We start from the raw sequence: 18,627 nt of genomic DNA, 5'->3' as shown, positions 1-18,627 counted from the left end.
AAAACGAGAGGTTGGCTTCTGAGGTCGCTGGCAGCTCAGTCTCCTCTGTGGGGATTGAGCGGGGGTGCCCCAAGCCGCCTCCCTACAACCTTGAGGATGGGGGCTTCTCTCAGGCCAGCTTCGCCTGGGATGCCGGGGCCCTAGGGCGTTCCCGCGGCCAGTTCGGGCCCGCAGAAGCGATAGCTACCCACACCCACGGGCCGCGGGCGCAGCACCCCCTGGTGGCGTTAGCCGGGAATGTGGCCGGCAACCCCAACCACTCATCCCACCCTACCTGCCTTCCGACGCCAGGACCTCACCACCTCACCACCAGCCCTCAGGGGTCAAGTCCCGAGGAGGAGGCGGCGGCGGGAGACTAGAGGGAAGCCTGGCCCCGTTTCTCAGGTCTCCGGCTTCCCCCGACCTGCTTGCATCCTCGATCGCAGTCCCCCACCTCCGGACGAAACACACGGGAGATAGTCCCCGCGACAACCCGAGGGAGAAGGAAGGAGTACGGCGATCGCCGCTACCTACCAGTGCCCCAGCTCCAAAAGGACCGCGTCGGCCACTCTACCACGCTCCCGAGCATCAGCCCCGGAGCAAAACAAGCCTTTATAGCGGCATTGGCCGCCAGACTGCGCAGGCGTGCTGCACAAAGAATTCCCAAGACTGAAGGGAATTGTAGTCCCCCTTCCAGGAGCCCGAGGCTCGATTCGCGGCAAAGAACTATATTTCCCAGAAGCACCGTAGAAGCCCTGGAGGAGGTGCAAGTCGCTCCTCCCTTCCACCGCGCTGCAGGCTCTGCACCATCCTTCCCAGAGGTTCTGCGATCCTGTCTGGAATCTTCTGTGAGGCCCTGTGTTCCAGTGGGTGGCCGGGAGGGTTGACAGTATCCCTCTGTGGGCGGGCAGCACAGTCAGTGTTTGTAGGCAGGGCGGTCACGGCGGTGCTTGGCCGTTTATGCACCGGAAAGCACTGTGAAGGTCATCATAGCCTCTATGTCCTCTCAACCAGCCAGCCCCAAATCTTATGTGTGGCCCTTCACGTTTTACTACTGCTTGCTCACGACTCTGCGCTATCACCTTTCTCCTTTTAATCCCACTGCCCATCACATAATGTTATAATGCCTGGTTTCTAGCAAATAAAGGCCAGGATCACAGTTTTTAGAGTGGCAAGAGCCTTAGAAATGGCATGCCAATTCATCCCTTTCTTTTTATAAAAGAAACTGAGGTTTCCAAAGGGACTGATCACTTTATTTCTCTTGGTGTTTCATCTGTATCTTCAACATGATCATAACATAAATAACTACTGTGTTGAGTGCCTACCTGTTCTGTACCTGGTGCTTTACACGCTTATTTTTTAAAGTCTCCATATCAACCCTATGTATAGGTATTATGATTATCCATTCCAAAGATTTAAAAGGGGAAAGTAAGAAAAGTGACTTCTACCTTTATACAACTAGCTAGTACAAAACACAAATGGAGGGAATTCCCTGGCGGTCCAGTAGTTAAGTCTCTGCACTTTCACAGCCGAGAGCGCAGGTTCAATACCTGGTCAGGGAACTGAGAACAGAGATTCCACAAGCCCCATGGCACAGCCAAAAAAAAAAGCATACCAATGTACCATAAAGCTGAAGTAATTAATACAGTGTTCTTACACAAGGATGGATTACTATACCAATGCAATAAAGAGCCTAGAAACAGACTCATTCATACATGTAAACTTGATCTGTAACAGAGAAAACATTAGAAATCAGTAGAGGAAGAAAGAAGATTCTATGAATAGCGCTGGAACCACTGGTTATACGTATTTTTTAAAACTCAGGAATTACTACTTCATACCACACAGAAAAATCAATTTCACGTAGATTAAAGGCCTAACTGTGAAAGGGAAAACTTTCAAACATTTAGAAGAAAATGTGAAATGTCTATGTGAACTTAGGAGTAGAAAAGAACTTCTTAAACAAGATACAGCAACAAATTAATAAAGGAAAGTTTGATAAATTTGTACTATATTAAAATTTAAACTTCTATATAAGATGCCATAGAGTACAAAGATAAACCACAAATTATAACTGACAAAGTTTTTAATACAGAATATACAGATAATTTCTACAACTCAATAAGAAATGGTAAATAACTTAATAGGAAAATTGGCAAATGACGTGAACAGACAGTTCACAAAAAAGAAAACTCAAGCAGCCACTCAAAGATGAAAAGACACCCAGGGAGATTAGCTCAAGATGGTGAAGTAGAAGGACGTGAGCTCACCCTTTCTTACGTAAACACCAGAATCACAACCAACTGCTGAACAGCCATAGACAAAAAAAAGCTGGAACCTACCAAAAAAGATACTCTACATCCAAAGGCAAAGAAGAAGCCACAGCAAGGTGGTAGGAGGGGCAAAATCGCGATAAAATCAAATCCCATACCCGTCAGGTGGGTGACCAACAAACTGAAAAACAATTATACCACAGAAGTTCTCCCACTGGAGTGAAAGTTCTGAGCCCCACGTCAGGCTTCTCAGTCTGGGGGTCTGGCGACGGGAGGAGGAGCCCCCAGAGAATTTAGCTTTGAAGGCCAGCGTGGTTTTTTTTTAAAATAAATTTATATTTTTATTTTATTTATTTTTGGCTGCATCGGGTCTTCCTTGCTGCGCTCAGGTTTTCTCTGGTTGCGGCGAGCAGGGGCTACTCTTCGTTGTGGTGCGCAGGCTTCTCACTGCGGTGGCTTCTCTTGTTGCGGAACGTGGGCTCTAGGCACGCGGGCTTCAGTAGTTGCGGCTCGCGGGCTCTAGAGCTCAGGCTTAGTAGTCGTGGCGCACAAGCTTAGTTGCTCCCCGGCACGTGGGATCTTCCCGGACCAGGGCTCGAACCCGTGTTCCCTGAATTGGCAGGCGGATTCTTAACCACTGCACTACCAGGGAAGCCCCACATGTGTGTTTAAAAATGTAGAGCCAGGGGCTTCCCTGGTGGCGCAGTGGTTGAGAGTCTGCCTGCCGATGCAGGGGACGTGGGTTCGTGCCCCGGTCTGGGAAGATCCCACATGCCACGGAGCGGCTAGGCCCGTGAGCCATGGCCGCTGAGCCTGGGCGTCCGGAGCCTGTGTTCCGCAACGGGAGAGGCCACAACAGTGAGAGGCCCGCATACAGCAAAAAAAAAAGGAAAGAAAAAAAAAAAGTAAAGCCAGGCTTGGGCATGATCAACAACAAATCTGAGGTGTAATTGCTTCTGGTGTTGGAAGGAGGAGAATAAGATCAGAGAAGGATATACAAAGGGCTTCAACTGTTTCTGTAATATTTTCTTTCTTTAAGAAACGACTTTGGGCTTCCCTGGTGTGCAGTGGTTAAGAATCCGCCCGCCAACGCAGGGGACACGGGTTCGAGCCCTGGTCCAGGAAGATCCCACATGCCGGGGAGCAACTAAGCCTGTGTGCCACGACTACTGAGCCTGCGCTCTAGAGCCCACGAGCCACAACTACTGAGCCCACATGCCACAACTACTGAAGCCTGTGCTCCTAGAGCCCGTGCTCCGCAACAAGAGAAGCCACCGCGATGAGAAGCCCGCACGCCATAACAAAGAGTAGCCCCCACTCGCTGCAACTAGAGAAAACCCGCACGCAGCAACGAAGACCCAACGCAGCCAAAAATAAATAAAATAAATAAATTTTTTAAAAAAACAGATACACACTACAATATATAAAATAAACAACAAGGACCTACTATATAGCACAGGCACCTATATTCAATATCTTGTAATAACCTATAATGGAAAAGAATCTGAAAAGGAACCCATATATATATTATATATATTATATGCATATATATATATTATATATATATATATATATATATATAGCTGAATCACTTTGCTGTACACCAGAAACTAACACAACATTGTAAATCAACTATACATCAATTTGTAAAAATGACTTATAAATGTTAAAATTTAAAAAAGCTTGGCAGTGGGTACACAGGTGCTTCTAAAATCATTTGCTGTACTTTTGGGTAGCCTTTAAGGATTTCATAATAAAAAAGTTTTAGTATCATAGAAACAAACCATTTCTCCTCTCAGTGGGGATATGTTCAATTTAACAGAAAAATCTTGAGGATTTATATAGATATAGATATAGGTATAGATACATAGATATATATCTACTGAGAATTCCTTAAGCACCTCTGGCCATCTGGTGGGATAAGAAAAACCTTTTTCAGTACACCTCAAGCCACCTTTCCAAGGCATACTGGTACTTCCAACCATGCTTCAAACATTGTAGTACCCAAAAGCTGCATATCTGATACCTTCATATAAAATAAAAATATTCAAAAATCTCCCTGAATACTTCAAAAATAGGTTTTTAAAAAATGAATGAGCACTATACAACCCTGGTTCAACATCTCAATACACAATGGTACTACCTCGGCCTGTCCAAGAATAGCCTGGGCCAAAGACTTAACTTATTTACATGGTATTAATTGCAAAGCATCCCCTCCTTGAAGTGTATTTATGTTGTGAAGTGTTTTGGGGCAGAGGCTGATATTCTCCAACCTTCAGGCAGGGGGCTAGAGAATCTATGTTGCAATGCAGAATTGTTAAATATATTTATGTTGTGTAAGGTACTCAATATATTCATTTATTCAATATTTATAGAGATACAATGGAGCTAAAACAGACAAGTTTCCTGCCGTCATGGGGTTTAGAGTCCTGGATAAACATTAATCCAAATTTAAACTATAATTGATATGTACCAGAAAAGAAAGGTTAGTTTTACATCTGAAGAATAGTAGGAGTTAGCGAGGTGAAGATGGTGGAAGTGAGCAGAGGAGAGAGCTCTCCAAGCAGAGGGAACAACAAAGGCCGGGTGGTGGGAGAAGGAAGCGAAGGTCTCCAAAGGTAGATCATGTTATAGGTCTTTAGAGTAAGAGCAAAAACCAACGATTGCAAGGTTTTAAAAGGTGAATGGGTTAAGCGTTGAGAAATCAAATTTACATTTTGAAAACTTCCCTGAGGCTGGCAGACTGGAGAAAGAATTAAAGACAGCTAGAATGGAAGAGAAGAGTCAAGCTAGGAGTGACTGTCATCATCCAGGATGGTGGCTTGGACTAGAACTGTGGTGGAAAAGATGGAGAGAAGTAGGCGGACTCATGAGAAATTTAAGAGGTCAAATGGACAAACGTTGATGGATTAGATACTGTGGGATGAGAAAGAGAGGTGTCATGGGTAACAGCTTGGTTTCTGGTTGCAGAACTGGATGGACGGTGGTCCCATTCATTGATATAAGAAATGCTCTATTCCAGCAGCCCCCTGACACCCTCCTCTACCCAGCTTGTCAGGAGCTAATGTCAAGTGTGATCACCCCACATCTGCTGTGGCACTCCTGAATTCTTCTGCCAGTTATAAAAACAAAACTTCACTTTTGCAGATCAATTTTGCAATGAAAGTCATTTTCATGGAATAAGACTTTAAAAAAAAATAGTTAATAAATGGAATCTTTTATTTAACATCATGGTAACCATATAGTGCAACAGAATAATGCACCTCTTTAATGGTCTCAGGCAAATTAAGAAAGAAGAGAAGAGGATTTAAGATGTAAACAATGCTGAATAAAAGCCAAATAATATCATAGCATGTTATAGAGACAAAGGTTTCACAGAATTTTTAATAGAGAACTGCGTGGGAGAAGCTGAGTGTTCACAGAGTACACAGCGGTATAGGCATGTTATGATAAGTCATATCACATATTCACCTTATGAAGGAAAGAATTACACACTCCCCACCTTTGCAGTAATAACCTCCTAAGTTCATTAGCAGTAGCAGTAGTAGTTAGAATGAAATGAAGAATTGCTTTTTAAAAAATGTTTACGAGCTATTATATTTTGATGCACTATCAAATTGGCTCAACAAAATAACAGATAGGTGTTCCAAAAAACTAGCTCTGTATTATAAAGAGGGAAAAAATGACATCAATTATCTAATTTTAATAAAACAATATTATGCACTACATTAAATTAGTGTTGTGTTGATTCTGTAGTCTTGTATGCAATAATTTGTACATTTATTTTAATTTTATAGTGGTATGAGAACTAAAGGGTATAAGGACTTTATACATGGTTTTATGAATATACATATTTAAGTAATATTATAATATAAATAATTTAGGTCAACATCAGGGGTTTAGGATAATTTTTTCCCTTAAAAGAGGTCTGAGACTTATTCAAGTTTGGGAAACACTGGGCTATGAAATGAAACCAAACTTTAGCTTGGTATACAAGACCTGTGATCTGGACCCACGTTATACCACAGTTTCATTTCCTGTCACTCTCCTACTCAAATATGAGGTCCTGATAACACTGTAATTTCCATGTTTTTACTCTAGCTGTTCCCTCCACCCAGAACAATCATCTAAATCTACTCAGCTCAAATAACAAGCATCACAATTAATAGACAGGCCTTGGAATTTTACTCCTCCCAAAATGACAATTAAGGATTACTTAAGCAAACAAAAGAATGCAGTATGTCTAACATCTCTAATGGTAAAATGTGCATGAGGGATTTTCCCACATTGTGAAGTATCGACTGGGTACCTGTCAGGTCACAGACAAGAGGCAACAGGGTCCCACTAAGCCGGAGAAGACAGAACCAATAGTCCAGCCAAGATGGAGGCTTCTCACTAAACAGGCCTAGACAAATCGGAAGAGTGGTCGCTCCCAGTCATCCCCCAAAGCTTCTCAGGTGTGTTGCTTTATAAACATGGGATTTTGATCAGAAGAAGAGATAAACAGCTTTGGTCTACACTGGTGATAACCTTTCTGGCATGAATATCAGTCCAGGAAAATGTAAAACTGATGCAGGCTGTGTGTATTTTTCACTCAAAATAATTCACTTATTGAATTCCATGAGGAAAAACCATATACTGTTAAAACACAAATTATATACGTTATCGATTGCAAGACCACCAATGAGAAAAATCAACATTGCCCGTCTACTAAAATGTTACTGTCTGAGCATATTTGAGAGGTAACAATACCAGAGAATGTTTTTAAATTCTCATCTTAAAATTAGATCTAGGTGGATAACATATGGCCAGCAGCTGGTAAGCCATTGATCTAAAGGAAAAGAAAGAAAAAAAAGCTTCTTCCTTGAGGCAGTCTAAGTTTATATTGCTCAGGGATTCAGAAACAGCTTGAAATTGGTATCTATTTACCTTTTATTTGTTTGTGGGTTCTTACAGTTCTAATCAAAATTCAGATTTAAAATACTTATCTAAAGAAAAAGCCCTTATCTCGTTTATTTTTTAAATTTCTTTTTTTTTAATTTATTTATTATTTATTTACTTATTATTTTTGGCTGCGTTGGGTCTTCGATGCTGTGCACGGGTTTTCTCTAGTTGCAGCGAGCGGGGGCTACTCTTTGTTGCAGTGCGCAGGCTTCTCATTTTAGTGGCTTCTCGTTGTGGAGCACCAGCTCTAGATGCGCGGGCTTCAGTAGTTGTGGCTCGTGGGCTCTAGAGCGCAGGCTCAGTAGTTGTGGCGCACAGGCTTGGTTGCTCCGCGGCATGTGGGATCTTCCTGGACCAGGGCTCGAACCCCTGTCCCCTACATTGGCAGGCAGATTCTTAACCACAGCGCCTCCAGGGAAGCCATATTTTTTAAATTTCTTGATTTATTTATGTATATGCTGCAGCATTCTATGTTCTCTCTGTAGCAAGTCTAAGACAAATTTTTCAAGTTTTCTTTCTTCTAGATTTACGCTATTTACCTAAAGCAGTGTTTCACAAAAATATCCGTGGAGTACTAGTCCTGCAAGATATTCTGAGAAAAAGGAATTTCCAAAAGTCAACTACATTTGGGAAATTATATACATGATATTCAAATCACATTAGCATTTTTTTAAAATACTCTGAGAAATCCTACAGTAATAAAACCTGTTTCTCCTTGTTTAATTCAGCATTTCTCAGACTTATTTGAACTTGAACAATGAAAAAAAAGTTTTTCAGAAAAGCATTGAACGGGATTTCCTGGTGGCGCAGTGGTTAAGAATCCTCCTGCCAATGCAGGGGACACGGGTTCAAGCCCTGGTCTGGGAAGATCCCACATGCTGCAGAGCAACTAAGCCCATGTACCACAACTCCTGAGCCTGCGCTCTAGAGCCCACGAGCCACAACTACTGAAGTGCATGCACCTAGAGCCCATGCTCTGCAACAAGAGAATCCACTGCAATGAGAAGCCTGCACACCGCAACAAAGAGTAGCCCCCACTCACCGCAACTAGAGAAAGCCCGCATGCAGCAACGAAGACAAAACACAGCTAAAATTTAAAATAAATAAATTTAAAAAAGAAAAGCATTGAACATCCTGTAGAACTAGTGTTCTGCAGAAAATGTTTTGAGAAATGCTGATCCAGAGGAATCTTTTAAAAAAGAAAAAATAAGTAAACTTCCTGAAGGGGGAAGGATTCTCAAAAGATGAAGAGTGGTGCTAAGGAGAGTGGAGGGAGGGTCCTTATCAGTATGCAGCTGAGTGAAGCTGAGAGAAAACACTTTTCTGCTCATGAGAACTGGGGTTAATTCAGTCTACTCAGACGTTCTAAGTCCAGAAGATTCCATTCAGGCTGAAGCAACCTGAACAACCTTGACAGAGTGAGGATAACAATTACAACTACTCTTACTGCCACTTTTAATGTTATTGCTGCTCCAATTCATAAGCTGCTTAGGATGGGATAGGCAACGTACAAATATTATCTCAAACCACATAGAACTCCTGCATGACAGGTTGTATCCTCTCAATCTTAAAGAGGAGGAAACTGAGGCAGAGAGCAGGTGACACGACTCTAACAGAAACAGGATTTGGCCTTAGACCTTTCTTCCTGTCTCATACCAACTAGTCTGAAAAGCTTCTTCACTGAAGCAACCTCTCCCTTGGTTTTCCTAGCCACTGATGACACTCCCTGGGGCCTTCCCTCACAGAAATCATTCTAGAATAAAACAGGTTAAACAACTGATGACTTTGGCCCACTTTCCCATATGTCTGGTTTCCACCAGGAACCAAATATGTGCACATTCTAAATCTGACAAGACCCGTGATCGCCTAGGCATGGCATGGTATTTTGAAATTACTTCCTAAGGCCCTTTAAGAATCGAACAAGAAAATTAATCTTAACACTCAAAGGCAAACTTAAACACCAACCAAGGCCAAGCAGGTAACGTAAATGAGGGGAGCTGGTCAGGAATAAGACAATATGGGTGACAGAAACTGTGATGATCTAGAGAGAAATATTCTCCATCCAAAGGGCTTAACCGCTTCTTAGCTTTGGCAGAAAGCATTGCTGTCAAGCGGAAATGTGAGCCCCGTACTGCTTGATCTTATCTTTCAAACAAAGCCAGAAACAGTTTTTACATGAAATCTCCCTATTTTTAAAATGTTGACAACTAACTAATTTCCTAAAAACACTAGCAGGGCCAAAAACAACATGAATTTGCAGGCTGATTGGTCATGACCTCATAAAGCAACTTCTACTGAAAAACTCTGTGATCTCCCCTCCACCCCATCCCCTCCTCCAGTATACCTGGGTCCAAATTGCTTTTGACACACGCGAAAAAATCAGAAGTTAAGACTTGCCAGTACAGAAGTCATATTTAAAACCTCAGAGTCTGAAGTTGATTATATAAAAGGAGACACCCCCCTGCAATTATTTTGAAAGATGGCAGCAGGGTTAAAATAAGTATGTGTGCCACTTGAAGGCAATAGAGTCATTTTGTGCCTTTCCTATGGTCCATTATATGCCAGAGTGACTCTAAAGTATGAGGAAGCCATTAGCACTGCTCCAGTGACCAAATATTTTTTCTTCCTCCTCTCCAAACTGATTTGTCAGATTACTTTTGGAGACCAGGTTCAGGTCTAGTTAGGGCATGGGGTGGGGTAGTCCTCCATGATATTCTGTTGTCACTGGGGGTGCTCATTAGAGAGATGGCTAACGCTACCTGACACCTGAATTATTCAAAGCTAAGGCTTGAGGTGTGGCCTATGGTCTTTTAAGGTCAACATTATCACCAAGTCCCCAGAGAAGAGCCAAGCAGAGGAAGATGGAAAGAGGTTGGCTCCATGGGGAAGGATTCCCCCTCTGCCTCATTCTCCACCTGCTGCTTCAAGGTAAGATGGGACAAGAGTAAGAGAACAGCATCCACATAACTTCTGGGAAACAGAGAAACCAGGCTAATTCTTATTTCTAGACAGTCAATGACTGGGTGTTCATTTTGGTAAAAATGGAAACTCATGACACTGACAGCTTTGTAGCTCTTTCTAGGGTCCTTAACAGTTAGTTGACGCCTCTCTTAATCTATTTCTCCACTCCCCATACATCTATGGGCCTCTTCCCTTTCCCCATGTCATTCTCTTTCCAGACATATAATCTACCCCACGGTTTCTGGGTATCAACTGACATTGAGAAGAAGAAAATTCTTTCTCAGTTCCCTTAAGCAAATGAAAAGAAAGATGCCAAGGGGAAGGAGGTAGAAGAGAAGATCTGTTGTGAAAGAGGGAAACTTTTTCAGCACAATTTTCCCAGTCTAGAGTAATTTCTTGTTCATTATTGAGAATAAGCAATGAGGGATAGGACAACATCAGAGACAGATAAGAACAGCCTCGACCAGAAGATGTTACCACATACATTCTCTGTTTCTGCCCCACAAAGTATGACAAGAAAAGGTTTGGGTATAAGATGGGTATCAAGGAACTCTTTTTAAGATAGTCTCAGTGGTGATGAGTCCTGAGTTTTAGAAGAGAACAATTACAGCACAAAGCAAGGACACAATATATACCATTAAACTGAAAACTGAGTTCCTTCTTTAAGGAGTTCCTTCCTTAAGGTCCCACAGATTGCTCACTACCTACCTGATTATTTCTCTCATCATTAATTCATGACCATCTATGCCCTGTTCATATAGTGAGGAGGAGAACTGTGATTGCAAAATCTGTCACTGACATTCACCCAAATGGCTCAAGGACAAAGGTTTGTGGTGAGATTGTTAAGAACACAACAGGACACTAAAAAGTGGTGGTCAGGACTGAATTTGCATACACATTTAGACAAGTTTTGTGTAGACAGAGAGACAATGGAATTGAGGATGGAGCGCTGACTCGGCTCACCTCATCAACTTCCACCATTTGCCTACCAGCCCAGCCCAAGCTCCCTGGTCCAGGAAGGAGGAGTCCAGACATTTCTCCCATGACCCCTGTTGTCTCTCTGTGCAGAAACACTTCCCAGACCCCAGTGCTGGCACTCCTTTCACAGTCTCTGCTCTCTACAGGAAGAGGAGACAATTTCACCATCACTTGCTCAGGATTCGACCAGCATGGGGTGGATCCCGCTGCCTTCCAAGCAGTGTTTGACAGAAAGGCCTTCTGTCCAGTCACCAACTTCAGCATCCCCACTCATGTCCACATCTCCTTCACCCTGTCTGCCATCCTGGAAGTAGTAAGTCCTGACCCAACTCTGTAATGGTCTAGTGGTGAGCAGTGGGTTCCCTGACTGGATTTTGTAAAATTAAAAGCTCATTCTATGGGGTAGGGAGGAATGACAGGGAATGCTACAATGACATCACTGCAGGCAAAAGCTCTCCCTTTTTGGGAATACGCCACAAGAAACATGATCCCAATGGACTCTCATACTGGTGCTTTCACTTGCATTTCTCATGTACCCTGGATTATATGACCTACCATTTTTAGTGGCTTATGAAAATTTTTGTAATTGCCACACAGAACAGCCTTGGAAATGAGTAAAAGGTGGGTGGTGGCACTGGACCTGACTTCATAAAATTAATGATCCTGGATGAAAATTGTTTTTCCAGGATACACATCTTTAACTGATGACATCATTCCTGTGGCTAAATGTGGTGAGATAGACTCCGTTTCCCCTTTGTTGTGACACCTCTCTTTTTCCACTCCAAGGTCCAACTTCACAGATTAAAATGGATAAAGCTGAGAATACCCACAAATTAGACAAATTCATACAGAACCAGCCAATCATGAAAACATAAAACTTCCTGATTATTCTGCCACTTTAAGGAGGGCAGAGATGGGGCTCAGGGAGCAAGTGGCATAAACCAAGGTCATGGAAACCAATATTTAAGTGGCTCCAACACAGGGAACCCAAAGCCAAGCTCAAGGTCTCCCTTGAGACCACTGAGGGGGAAGTGGAAGCAAGTAACACTTAGTGACATCGTAACAGCTGTCACCAGAGAGAGGGTGGGAGAGTAAAGAAATGAGTAAAAAAAGGAATGCAAAGTGCAAGAGACAGAGGAAGACTAAGACCAGTTTTCACCCCCTGTTTGTCCCACACCACGGTTTCCTCTAGATCTGGTACAATCCATTCCTTAGGTGGAACCCAGTGGAACGTGGGGGCATCAGGAAGCTGAGCGTGGCAACTGAGAACCTGTGGCTTGCAGATATCTTTATCGAGGAGTTGTGAGTATTGGGGCTGAAAAAAGCCAGAAGGAGACCATATCTCCAGGGAAGAGCATGAGTAACCAACAGGGGCCACACAAAGACTCACCTTAGAAAGGAGCAGTGCCTGAAACCCCCCAAACATGGCAATAGGTGGAAGGGGGAGGTCAGATGAGTGGGGCTGGAGCACAGGAATGGGTGACCTGAGAGAGGAAGAAGGCCAAGTCTGATGGGGAACCCACAGCACTCACCTCCCTGTCCTTCTCACACACAGTCTGGATATGGATCAGACCCCTCCAGGTCTCATGGCTTATGTCGACGGTGATGATCACATCAAATACAGTAAACCAACGCAGGTGACCAGCATCTGCAACCTGGACATCTACTTCCCCTTTGATGAACAGAACTGCACCCTAACCTCCAGCTCTTTCATCTACACAGGTGAGTGAGGCTCACATGTTGAGAGCTAGAGAAAGGGTTTGGGAAGAAGAGGATAGGAAGCTGGGAACAGTGAGGGAATCTCACCGAAAGGGGTGTGAAAGCTAAGTGGTAAGGAATCCAACAGTCTGGGCAAAGGGGTTGGGAGCGCTGGGGGAAGCTGAGTTGCCTGGATCTCCTTTGTAGTGCAGAACATGGTGTTGGGCATGGAGGAGGACGTGCAGGAGATTTTGAAAACATCACAGAACATCGTTTGGAGCAAGGGGGAATGGGTACTTCAGGCTATCCACCAAAGAATGATGAAGATGCCTGTGGGCACCAATGAGTATGACCAAATCATCTATGTGAGCTCAGGGGCCCTGGATGAGATCTTCTCCTTAGATACATAGCTTATGTCCTCCACCAGGATGTAAGCTCTCCCACGAGAAAATAAGCTCCCGAGGGACAGAAATTGTTATCACTTTTTTCACTGATAAATCTCCAGTACCTAAAACAGTACCTGGCACTCAGTAAATATTGATTGAATGGATCCTCCCCGAGGAAGAAACAAAGCTCCCATGGCAGTGATTTATAGTGAGCATGACCCTCCGCCCCCTGCCAGGGCTATCAGAACTTTTTGGAGGGCAGGAATTTTTATATTTATTTTTTAAAAGAGGTGGTGGAAAAGTTATGCAACACTGTCTTAGGGATATTATGATTCCAAATCCTGGTGACTCCCAAATGTCTGCTCTGTCTTGTTTTCCCTCCCCCTGGTTTTAAATGTCCACCAGCAAAGTCACTAGAGATTAGACCTTGATGAGGAAAGCAAGCAGAAATACAATGCACGCAATACCTGAGAATCTGGTCCCTCAATTCTGCTAAGAGCACATTGGTAGTAATAAAAATTTAGGTGGAGAAAGTTGAACTTTGGGCCAAGAAGGAATGAGATACATTTCAACGGTAAGCAGCATGGTAGAATCAAGCCATGGAAAGGCAGTGTAGTGATTCCGATGGCTTTGCTGGAGAGGCAGGAATGAGAAAGGGACTTGAGGTGATGTTTCCTTACTAGAAAGTAAGGAGCAAATCTCAACTCTTGCTTCTAACTGGCTTGGCAGCCTCCCAGGCTTCTCCTCAGTTGCCTCCCTCTCCCCTCCTTACCAGGTGGCCATCAGGCGCAGGCCCAGCCTCTACGTCATAAGCCTCCTGGTGCCCAGGAGTTTTCTGATAGCCATCGACGCCCTCAGCTTCTACCTGCCGGCAGAAAGTGAGAACCGCGCCCCATTCAAGATGACACTCCTGCTGGGCTACAACGTCTTCCTGCTCATGACGTTGAATGACTTACTCCCTGCCAGTGGCACCCCACCCCCCCATCAGTATGGTCCCTCCCACTTTCCGGGGAAGCAAAGGCAGCAGGGGACATGGTGGCAGGCAGGTAGCAGGAGAACCGCTGCCTCTCCACTTAAGGAGGGAATGGATTCTGAGGAAAGATTGGATTTTGGGGAAAAAAACTGTAGTGAGGAATCTGCCCAGATTTATTTATAGTTTGCTTTGCCTTCAGGTGTCTATTTTGCTCTGTGTCTGTCACTGATGGTGGTCCGCCTGCTGGAGACCATCTTCATCACCTACCTGCTGCATCTGGCCACCACCCAGGCCTCGCTGGCTCCGTTCCCTGCTTCTACACTGCACCAGTCCAAGGAAACGCTGCCCCGCTGCACCCCAGAAGGGAACACGGGCCTGGGCCTCAGCCCTGCCCACCTGCCTGGTGAGGGAAATCAGCACTGCCCACGCGTCCTTTCCCATCACCTCCCCTTCTCTGCTCCCGCCTCCTTCCTGTCCCCACAACCTCCCAGCTGACCTTGGCAGCCCACAGCTGAGTCTCTGTCTCTCCCTAGGTGTGAAGGAGCCCATGGAGTTGGTGGGGAAGGCGCCAGGTCCCAGGGAGGCAGAGCTAAATGGGTGCCCTGGGTCAGTGAGGGCCCAGCAGGAGGACGAGGCTCAGAAGCAGCACTCAGTCAGCCTGTGGATGCAGTTCAGCCACATGATGGACACCCTGCTCTTCAGCCTCTACCTGCTCTTCCTGGCCCCCTCCATCGTCACGGTCATCATCCTCTGGAACACCTAGGCAGATGCCCACCTGCAAGCTCCAGGCAAGAGCTTCTCTTGCCTCCAGGAACCAGCCGGGCTCTCATTCCTGTCCAAATCCCACCTTACAGCCCTGGCAACCACCTTGTTTTCAACCCAGCCCTTCTGTTCAGTTTCAGACCAGACCTGAATGGTCTCCTAAGCTCTCCTGAGTCAGGTCCTTGCTCCTGCACTCCATCAGCTCCCCTCAGCCCTCCCACGAATCCTGCCTGCCTGGTTCCTCAGGATTCAGGTTCTTGGAATACTTCCTTGATCAAATCTCCTCCAATAAACCCCTTTGCAGAAAGCACTGGCTCTTCTCTGCAGTATATTATAGTTTCAAAACCCTTGAGGTTGAGAGTCTTCTTGCAGAAACTTCTCATTACCAAAGTAAGAAGGATTTTCTTGTTTGTTGTTTGTTTGTTTTTTAAGTCTATTAGGCAACATGTGAAAGTGGGGAGAGGGGAGAGAAGAGGCCAAACTCTATTACAAGGAATTATAATGAAATAGGGATTAACCTCCTAAATCCAGTTATCCCGGATTTAAGCTTCAGAAATTAATAATGTGCCAGAACCAGGCATCTCTTGTTTAAAGAGTGAAGCCTTTTGTCACAGCCTGACATATGACTCATTCATCATTAAACACTTAGAGTGTTAACATAATCCCGAATTCTGCTAACTGTCTGTGTTGCAATTAGAGTTGATCCGTCCCTAATCATGCTAAGAAAAGAACACTGGGTCAAGGAGAGCACGTTTGAAAATGGCATCTGCTTTACTTGGGAGTAACACAAATGCCTCCATATGAACTGGAAAATCCCCCTTCCTGGCACTTGCCTTATCATTTTGAAAGTCTTTGTCTCTTGGCCCATTATTTCCAATAGCTTCTTGGGGGAAGTGGAGACCCCACTGTATCACTGTACACCAGAGCTGTGGCATGATTTGCTGGACACCAGGTTCAGAAAAGCACAGATTCGAGAGCAACTTAATTACAACTTGAACACAATCTTTCATTTTTAGCAACCATTTATTTTCCTTTCTTTAGTTTATTCTACTACTGTCTATCTGAAGCCTAAATTTCCCAAGTTATAACAGGCTAGGAGTAAAAAGAAAGTCATAGTATTGTTCACTAAAGTATATTTCCTTGGTTCCTCCTCTCCACTGCTCTTCCTCAAACTCCTTTGGCTTCCTCTGGTCACAAAGGGCAGCAAGGCTGCCAATGTCCACTAGAAGTGCTGCTGCTGGTGGTGTGGGCCTGAGGTCCCATCCCAATGTTCGCGGCAGGAGCTTCTGCCCTCTCAGAGCCCAGGCCGCTGGAAGGCTGAACCCACAGTGCAGATGTTCCCACTGGATGCTGAGTCACCAGGACCAGCTGGAACTTGCTCTTTCCTTGCAGTCCCCTTCTGCTGGGACTCAGGCAGAAGTCCATGGGAATCTGGGCATACTGAGGCAGAAATACACTGCTATACTCTGAATGGCTCATTTCACTCAGGCTCCTGGTCTTCCAATTAAACTTGTGCCCCTTAATTCTCCTTTTTTTCTGCTTTTTTTTTTTTTTTTTTTTTTTTTTTAATTTCAGGAAGGTCTTCGGCTCTTCGGTTTCTAGAACCTTGTCAAACACTCCCTTCACCATCACCAGCCCTCCAGGCATGTCAAAGATCTAGCTAAGCTTAAATCAGGAGCCCTGACATTCACCTAAATAAATGAGCATGTCTGTTATTATTTTGGATATCTGTTATTATTTTGGCAGTTCCTCAACTCACAGCTTTCTACAAAGTGGGCCTTTAGAAAGGACACACTATAGGTATACTAATAACCAACACTTATTTATCTATTAATATGTGACAGGCACTTTTCTAAGTGCTTTATATGAATAAGCACACTTAATCCTTATGGTAACCCTGTGAAGCAGGAACTACAGAGCCACACCTACCTTGGAGACAAATGTGGAATTTTTCAGATTTTAAAAAGGTAACAATCATGCATGTACTATATGTTACTAACACCCCAGGTCAGCTATGGAGTAGCACCCTCTAATCAAACACAATTAATATTTCTGCAGTGAAATCTATGAATATTCACACTCGGTAGCAAAAATGAAACTACAGACAGACTCACAACTGTTCATGTCAGGCTTTGCCACCAAATAATTTATGAAAAATAATTTGGTTTTCAAAGCCCTTTAGGTTATAAAACTGTGGTTTTGTATTATTATCCCCATTTTATATATTCAAATAAATGAAATAAATGAGAAAATGAAGCACAGAGAAGTGCAGTGATGGCCACTGAGCTGTCTCCCAAGTTTCCACAGCTAGTCAGGTGACAGAGCTTCAGTTTGAACCGAGGAAGCTGGCTCAAGACACGGGACTCAGCCTCTGCCACACGACCCTCCAGACTGAGGATGAAACCAGACAGGTTCTCCAGGAGTCCCGTGTTGGGACATCAATCCACTTCAAGTCTTTTTTTTTTTTTTAAATATTTATTTATTTATTTGGCTGCACCGGGTTGTGGCATGCGGGATCTTCATTGCGGCATGCAGGATCTTAGTTGAGGCATGCAGGATCTTTAGTTGCGGCATGTGGACTCTTCAGTTGCGGCATGTGGGATCTAGTTCTCTGACCAGGGATTGAACCCGGGCCCCCTGCATTGGGAGCACGGAGTCGGCCACTGAACCACCAGGGAAGCCCCCACTTCAAGTCTTCATCGGCTAACACTATAGGAGAATTAAAACAGGAAGCGCAAGTCTCTGACCAGGGTCCCTAAGACAAACTTTCTTTTCAATTTCCTTTTACTCCCTCCCTCAGTTTTTTCTACTCCTCACCCCTCCTGCCCACCCTCATCATAAGTCATAACACCCAAGTCCACTACCTGTACTTTCTCCACTGCTTTCTGGAGTATATATTTCCCCAAATCTGATCTGGGCAATCCTTCTTTCCTTTGTATTCTCTATGGATTTAGCTTTTTGCTGCTGATATCTATTGCCAGATACTTTAGGATGTTCCACTCCTATGCCCTATCCTGAGACACTCACCTCACCTGGAGACTCATCCTTGACTTTGCTGAGTAGCTCACTTACCCAGATTTCAAGAGGTTCTAAAATTATGTGAGGTCCATTTGCATCATTTTGTTCGTTCTTTCCACCGATCATCACGGTACATATTTCTCTACTTATTTTCTTCACATTTTTTCCATTACATAGCTTTATGTTTTATTTGAATAGTAAATATGCACTTTATCTTTTTTGACATATGGATTAAGATACTAAATCTCCTTTCAGTAAAAGAAGGCATGATATAATTATAGTGATTTTATTTTTCCACAATCAAAATCTGAACATGTGATCTTAACACACACTGGATAATCATACAGAACCTTTGAAATCAGAGAGCTCCCAGAAAAGTAACAAATGTGGTAGCTGTCTTTCTATTCCATCTATAACAGAATCACACGATAAGCACACTTTGTGCTAATGACTTTCCTCTTGTTAGGTGGCAAAGCTTTGAAAGGGCTTTGCAAGGTAATTTATGACCTCTTTAGGAAAATCTGCTGACAGGCAACTGGTCCAGCCTGGGCCATCTTGCATTTGATGGCCTGTTTCTGCCAACAGCTCCTCACCGCCCACTCATCTGCACTGCTACCCTTTGGTTCTTGCACACATTTTTGTTCACTTTCTTTTT

At 44.0% G+C, this 18,627-nt stretch overlaps 1 protein-coding gene and 1 pseudogene across 7 annotated transcripts in view; one reads left to right on the top strand and one right to left on the bottom strand.

Annotated features, from left to right (window-relative positions):
- Window positions 1–639, bottom strand: part of ABCC5 (ATP binding cassette subfamily C member 5) — an 88,500-nt gene extending 87,861 nt beyond the window's left edge. For 3 of the 7 annotated variants that reach the window (XM_027110518.1, XM_027110536.1, XM_027110546.1), the window contains exon 1: window positions 514–620. The gene's annotated coding sequence lies outside the window, so the exon portion shown is untranslated. Of the gene's footprint in view, window positions 1–513 lie in introns of all 7 variants that reach the window. The other 4 variants (XM_027110507.1, XM_027110466.1, XM_027110528.1 and 1 more) reach the window with 3 other exon arrangements.
- A 9,418-nt stretch (window positions 640–10,057) lies between these two features.
- LOC113628514 (5-hydroxytryptamine receptor 3C-like) lies at window positions 10,058–15,270 on the top strand (annotated as a pseudogene).
- Window positions 15,271–18,627: the final 3,357 nt, after the last annotated feature.

This window comes from Aethalodelphis obliquidens, unplaced genomic scaffold (assembly GCF_003676395.1).
Source record: "Aethalodelphis obliquidens isolate GAN/ISIS:26980383/991018 unplaced genomic scaffold, ASM367639v1 scaffold1, whole genome shotgun sequence".
NCBI classification, from domain to species: domain Eukaryota; kingdom Metazoa; phylum Chordata; class Mammalia; order Artiodactyla; family Delphinidae; genus Aethalodelphis; species Aethalodelphis obliquidens.
The sequence above is the reverse complement of the archived record's forward strand: the minus strand, read 5'-3'. Positions and strand labels throughout refer to the sequence as shown.